The sequence below is a fragment of the Chinchilla lanigera genome, unplaced genomic scaffold, assembly GCF_000276665.1.
Source record: "Chinchilla lanigera isolate Chin_1 unplaced genomic scaffold, ChiLan1.0 scaffold00031, whole genome shotgun sequence".
Taxonomy (NCBI): domain Eukaryota; kingdom Metazoa; phylum Chordata; class Mammalia; order Rodentia; family Chinchillidae; genus Chinchilla; species Chinchilla lanigera.
In genome coordinates this window covers 3,296,548-3,302,547 of record NW_004955432.1, presented here as the reverse complement: position 1 = coordinate 3,302,547, position 6,000 = coordinate 3,296,548, and the positions used below count along the sequence as shown (strand labels likewise).

General features: G+C 43.6%; 1 protein-coding gene across 11 annotated transcripts in view; it reads right to left on the bottom strand.

The window, feature by feature from the left end:
- Kif27 (kinesin family member 27) overlaps positions 1 to 4,121 on the bottom strand; it is a 142,690-nt gene extending 138,569 nt beyond the window's left edge. For 6 of the 11 annotated variants that reach the window (XM_005387957.2, XM_013515989.1, XM_005387948.2 and 3 more), the window contains exon 1: positions 3,983 to 4,121. The gene's annotated coding sequence lies outside the window, so the exon portion shown is untranslated. The other 5 variants (XM_013515990.1, XM_013515991.1, XM_013515992.1 and 2 more) reach the window with 5 other exon arrangements.
- Positions 4,122 to 6,000: the final 1,879 nt, after the last annotated feature.

Below are 6,000 nucleotides of genomic sequence, written 5' to 3'. Positions count from 1 at the left end.
CAGAAACACTAAATCTGCTGGAAGACAGAACAGGTAGAACCCTTGAAGACATTGGTGTAGGCAAAGACTTATTAACAACTCCAACTGCACAGGAATTATCACAAAAAAATCAACATCTGGGATCTTGGGGCTGGGGATTTAACTCAGTGGCACAGTGCCTGCCTGGCAGGTGTGAGGTCGTGAGTTCGATTCCTGGTACTGGAAAAAAAAACAAACAAAAAGAACCATCTGGGATCTCATCCTATTAAAAAAGCTTCTGCACAGCAAGAGAAACCACCAACAGAGTGAAGAGACAACCCACAGTGTGGGGATAAAATTTTTGCCAGTTGTTTTTCAGACAAAGGAATAATATATAGACTATATAGAGAGTTAAAAAAAAATCAGATTGCCCAAATTTAAAGACCAAATCCAAAAATAGGCATCCACGATGAATACACACTTTTCAGATAAAGAAGTACAGACAGCAAATAAATATATGAAAAAATGTTCAACATCTCTGGTCATTCAAGAGATGCAAATTAAAACAATACTGAGGAGCTGGGGATATAGCTCAGTGGCACAAGCACCTACCTGGCAAGCACGAGGTTGTGAGTTCGATTCCCAGTACCAAAAAAAAACAAAAAACAACAACAAAAAACACTGAGATTCCATCTTGTTCCAGAAAGAATAGCTATTAGCAAGAAATTGACCAATAACAAATGCTGGCAGGGCTGTGGGGAAAAAGGAACTCTTCTCCACTGCTGGGAGGAATGTGGACTGGTGCAACCACTGTGGAAATCATTGCAGAGATTCCTCAAAAAACTAAAACTAGAGGTTCCACTTGACCCAGCTATTCCCCTTCTTGGTATCTTCCTAAAAAAATTAAAAGCATTATACCACAGTGATAAATAAATACCCATGCTTATAGAGGCACAGTTTGTAATAGACAAATATTGGCAACAGCCCAAATGCCCATCAACCAATGAATGAATGAAGAAGATGTGGGGGTTTTTAATCCATGGAGTACTATTCTGCCATAACGAATAATAAGCACGAGACATTTCTAGCTAAATGGATGCACTTTGAGACCATACTTAAGTGAAATAAATCAGATACATGTGTAAATATCACATTGTCTCTCTGGTGTGAGAAACTGAAAGTGTAAATATAGACCAAAATGTGTAATAGATATTGGGAAATGGGCAGAAAATATTCATATGAGAAGAGCAAGGGAAGGGGTAGGGGGAAGGGAAGGAAGGGAAAAGGGAAGGAAGGGAAAGAAATAAGCCTAGGCATGGTGGTGCACATCTGTAGTCCCAACACTCAGGAGGCTGAGGCAGGAGGATCACTGAAAATTCAAGCCCAGCCTGGGCTACATAGTGAGACCCTGTCTTAAGAAACCCAAAAAAAGGGGAGAAAATGAAAAAAACTTTTGTTACAAGCAAGGCAAGAAGGGTTGAAGGGAGGAGAAGGGATTGGGGGAAAAAGAATCAATATATGTTATGTAGAGGCAACTCATTTCGGACCCCTCCTGTCTCTCAGGACCTATTCCTGTTCCCCATCCCTTTTCCCAATAAATTTTTCTACTCCTTTAAAAAAAAAAAAGATATATTATGTACAGGTACAAATTCCCTATGATGAATGTGATCATTACACATATCAAAAGTGTACCGATAAAATTAATTTTAAAGGCTAGTGTGGCTTTCTTCATGATAGCCTGCCCTGCTTTCTCCAGGGTGTTCTTTTATCTTGCTTTTTCCACTTTTACTCTCCCAAGCTCACTCTGCAGAGCCCGTTTCTATCTCATTAAAAAAAAAAATTTATCAAAAGTGTTGGTAAGGGTATAGTTGAAACCCTCCTACATTTCTAGTGGGAAGGTAAAATGTACATCTGCTATGGAAAAACAGATAGTTCCTAAGAAAGTTAAACAGAATTTATCATTTGACCCAGAAGTTCTACTTCCAAAAAAATGAAAAACATGTTTGCAAAAAGACTTGCACATCAATTTTCAGTCTTGGTAAGATCAAGCTCACAACCAAAGAAAAGCTTTCAAAGGTAACATGTAAGTAATCTATAACTACTTTTAAGTGTAGATGATGAAAAGTAATCAGACTGGGAGGAGATGGGCTCTTCAAAAATCTGAGTCTTGACCACAGTCATTAACAATCATTAACATAGGAGACAACTGGACAGAAAATAACATTCCACACACGACTTGCTATGGACATATTAATGGTGACATATTTAACATCCTTTTTAAAAACTGAGCATCAGTACTTTGCATTTACAGTTAAATGTATAGTCTGAAGAGGATCAAAATAATGATGTAAATGGTTTATTTACATCACATTACTAGGATCCCATTGAAAGTTTAAAAAAAATCAGGTATCTTGGGCTGTGAAATCCCAGAGTCAACAAGTTATTATTAGTGGCCAGAACAAAGAGATACACTTAATCTTGATGGTTCTAATCCAATTAAAATCCACAATACTCATATGTATGGTAAATGCTTTCTTAAAAACTAAAGGACTTTACAGTCATTGGTACTAGAAATTTCCAGACTGCAGGGCTGATGACTGAGTGGACACTTCCAAATATCTCCAAACATCCCAAATTTATCATACAGATCAGTTTCTTGTTTTATGCCACCACAGTGAGGCAAAAGTCAGGTTCTATGTTAAACAAAACCTACCTGCTTTCAATGAAACTGCTAGTAAAAAATACCAAATACAGCTGGGCATGGTGGCACATACCTGTAATCCCAGCACTTTTTTTTTTTCTTTTTTCTTTTTTTTCTGATGCCGGGAATCAAACTCATAACCTTTCTCTTGCCAGGCAGGCGCTGTGCCGCTGAGCTAAATCTCCAGCCCAACCCCAGCACTCTTGAGGCTGAGGCAAGAGATTTCCCCAGAGTTGAAGGCCAGCCTGGGCTACCTAGTGAGTTCAAGGCCAGCCTGAATTACAGTACTAGTCTCTTTCTCAAAACAAGCAAAAAAGTAACAGGTATACTTTCATATACTTTCACTGTCTTGGTTTTATGATGGGAATATCTATCTACAGATAGATATTTGTGGAACAGGCATCTGAAATTCATCTATTCTAATCATTCATAACAACAGTCCGTAAAAATAAGTTTTTTGAAAGTCCATAGCACATCCACTTAATTCTCAATGTGTTTTGGAAGTATGATAAAGGTAAGATACTTGATCCTTAATGCCAGGTCACAGATCAGGAATGGGTATTGCCAAATACCAACGCGGTCCTGTGCTCCTAGTTTCTCAGAAAACGACTGCCTAAAATTCGTGGTTGGTTAATAATATTCTCATTAAGACATTTCCCAGTTGAGGGATAGTGAATCGCATAAGGAGCTCATAAAAGGCCCCAAATGCATAAAGACGGCTGAGTACAGAAAGGAAAACAGAAAAGATTTTCTAAATCCGAGGGGGTGGTGTTATTTATGAGGTGTTCCAAGGACAGAATCTGGGTCCCTTTTCTCTTTCTCCAAAATCACCTGCCACTGAGAAGGGGCTTTCGGATCTCTGCAATGCTGGACACATCCAAGTTTTTCAATCTGTAAGATAAGCGAGCCCCGGACCGCGTGAAACCTTCCCGATCCCTCGCACATCCCAAAGGGGAAGCAGCACCCGCACGCTCGGGATCCCCTCCTCCTTACGGGGCAGCCCGACCCCTCCTCCTCCTCACGGGGGGACCCGACCCCCTCCTCCTCCTCCTCACGGGGAGACCCGACCCCCTCCTCCTCCTCCTCACGGGGGGACCCGACCCCCTCCTCCTCCTCCTCACGGGGGGACCCGACCTCCTCCTCGGGGGCGCACCGGACCTCCTTCCCAAAGCAGAGCTCCCCGCGGCCGCTCGCCCTGGACCCAACACCAAGCCCGGCGCCCCCTCGCCCCGCCGCGCCCGACCCCGGCAGGGACCCTCCTCCCCACGGCGGGCCGAGGGCGGGCTCAGGGTGGCGCCGGCTCCCGCGCCAGCCCGCACTGACCGGCTCGGGAAGCCCGGGTCTCGGGTGGGGAGCGCAGTAGCCCCGCCTCGCTCGGTGGGGCCGCGGCCTCTCACGCCTTCTGTTGTTCCGCGTTCTCACGGCAACAGGCTCGGCGCGCACCCGACGCACCGCCTTCGGGCGCGCGCCCGCCCCGGCCACGCCCCCGGTCGTCCGGCCACGCCCACACATCGCTGGACACGCCCCGCCCACACCTTGGAATTGCGGGGCTCCGCAGCACCCCCTAGGGATCCTCCTCAGAGACTGGTGCGATTCTCTTGGACTGGTCTGCAAGTGCTGAGCGGAAGCAGGTATCACTGGTTGGTAAAATGAATGTAAGAATAATTCCACACTACTTTTCAATATCTTGGCAACCGATTCAGGAGTTCTTTAAGGTCATATTTGCAAAACAGAAAATAATCCATTTTATAGTTTGCAGTTACCTGGGCGTGGTGGTGAATGTCTGTAATCCCAGCACCCTGGGAGACTGTGTCAGGTGGATTTTAAACTCCTGCCCACCCTGGGCAATTTAGCAGCTTAGTGAGACCCCACTAAGGGGGGGGGGCTGGGCGTGGTGGCACATGCCTGTAATCCCAGCACTCAGGAGGCTGAGGCAGGAGGATCGTTGCGAGTTTGAGATCAACCTGGGCTACAAAGTGAGCTCAAGGCCAGCCTGAACTGCATAGCAAGACCCTGTCTCAAAAAAAAAAAAAAAAAAAAAAAAAAGAGGGCTGGGGAAGTAGCTCAATGCAAAGGTTTGATTCCGCAGTATCACAATAAATATATAAAGGTTACAATCCAGTGGTGTTTACTATTTAGAGACAAAATGAAAAACTCCCCTTCGCCTTTGATGGAATGAACTGACCAAACGAAAGGTGTACAAATTTATTAACATGCAAAAGAAGTAATCACAGCAGCAAGGGACAGGGTGAGGAAAAGCCACCCTCGCAAGCTCTTCATGGCTGTCTCTTCTTTTATGCTGTCCAAATTTCTAGAAAACCTGAGAGAACTACTACTGGGTCCTGAAAGGCAGTGCTGAGATCCCATGTCTCATGCTAATATGGGCCATCCTACTGGAGTTCTTCAGAGAAGTGCATGTGCAGGACTTTGGGAAATGTTCCCATGTGTTCTGGGATCCTGTAATTAACAGGTCACACCTACTTCCCCAGCCAGCTTTCCCTACCCTAATCTCCTATCTCATTTCCCTCTGAGATGTAAATCCCCATAATTCTTTGTTGGGTGATGAGGGAGTGGAAGTCTCTATTTTCTATAGATTCTTCAAGCAGGAAGGAGCTGTAGACCCTTTGTACTGGGCTTATTTGCTCTCCAACTACTTGGGGATCCTGTGGTTCACTGAGTGGGTGAAGAAAGGAAACCATATTTTAAAAAAAAAAATAAGTACTTGGGATTTATACTTCAGATCAAGAAATTATTTGAGGGGCTGGGAATTTAGCTGAGTGGTACAGTGCCTGCCTGGTAAGTGCAAGGTCCTGAGTTCAATTCCTGGTACTAGAAAAAAAAAAAAACAAGAAAAAAAAAAAGAAATCATTTGAGTAATTTCAAATTATATACAGCTCCTGATGTAAAAAAAAGATGTTTTGTGGTCACAGTTACTTGAAAAAGTAACGGTATTCAAATAACCTGACATGCCTTAGCAATTACAAAACCATGATTTTGACTCATGGCAGTTTATAAGTTAAGCAAATGCGAATGCTAAAAGATGTGAGCAGCTACTCTTCTGTTTCAGTGTTAAGTGTTCTGTTTAAGAATGCTGCAGGGGCTGGGGATTTAGCTCAGCGGCAAAAGCGCTTGCTTGGCAAGCGCAAGGTCGTGAGTTCGGTTCCCGGTACCGGAGAAAAACCAAAAAAAAAAAAAAGAGTGCTGCAAAACTCAGGCAATGACTATTTCTTTAGTTAGCATAATCAGCCCACAGTACAGGATACTGAGTCATAAAGTACAAATCCAGGGAAGATAATGCCTTTACTAAGTTAAAAATTTCACAATTATTCTATTTTAATACA